Source organism: Arachis stenosperma, chromosome 1 (genome assembly GCF_014773155.1).
Source record: "Arachis stenosperma cultivar V10309 chromosome 1, arast.V10309.gnm1.PFL2, whole genome shotgun sequence".
Lineage (NCBI taxonomy): Eukaryota > Viridiplantae > Streptophyta > Magnoliopsida > Fabales > Fabaceae > Arachis > Arachis stenosperma.
This window is the reverse complement of record NC_080377.1, coordinates 106,239,056-106,239,868: the sequence shown is the minus strand read 5'-3', so window position 1 is coordinate 106,239,868 and position 813 is coordinate 106,239,056. Positions and strand designations below refer to the sequence as shown.

General features: G+C 40.8%; 1 non-coding gene across 1 annotated transcript; it reads right to left on the bottom strand.

The window, feature by feature from the left end:
• Positions 1–312: 312 nt before the first annotated feature.
• LOC130947560 (small nucleolar RNA R71) lies at positions 313–420 on the bottom strand. The gene has a single exon (XR_009072715.1). It is a non-coding gene; the product is annotated as a small nucleolar RNA R71 (small nucleolar RNA).
• Positions 421–813: the final 393 nt, after the last annotated feature.

Here is an 813-nt window from a genome sequence, read left to right as displayed (position 1 = left end):
TCTATCCCTGCCATTGGAGCAAACAACTTTGAGCTTAAGCCTCAATTAGTTTCTCTAATGCAACAGAATTGCAAGTTCCATGGACTTCCATTGGAAGATCCTCATCAGTTCTTAGCTGAATTCTTGCAAATCTGTGACACTGTCAAGACTAATGGGGTTAACCCTGAGGTCTACAGACTTATGCTATTCCCTTTTGCTGTAAGAGACAGAGCTAGGACATGGTTGGACTCACAACCTAAAGAAAGCCTGGACTCATGGGAAAAGCTAGTCAATGCCTTCTTGGCAAAGTTCTTTCCACCTCAAAAATTGAGTAAGCTTAGAGTGGAAGTCCAAACCTTCAGACAGAAGGATGGAGAATCCCTCTATGAAGCTTGGGAAAGATACAAACAATTGTTCAGAAAATGTCCTTCTGACATGCTTTCTGAATGGAGCATCATATGTATTTTCTATGATGGTCTCTCTGAACTATCCAAGATGTCTTTGGATAGCTCTGCTGGAGGATCTCTTCATCTGAAGAAGACGCCTACAGAAGCTCAAGAACTAATTGAAATGGTTGCAAATAACCAATTCATGTACACTTCTGAAAGGAATCCTGTGAACAATGGGGCTAATCAGAAGAAAGGAGTTATTGAGATTGATACTCTGAATGCCATTCTGGCTCAGAACAAGATATTGACTCAACAAGTCAATTTGATTTCTCAAAGTCTGTCTGGAATGCAAAATGCACCAAGCAGTACTAAGGATGCTTCATCTGAAGAAGAAGCTTATGATCCTGAGAACCCTTCAATGGAAGAGGTGAACTACATGGGAGAA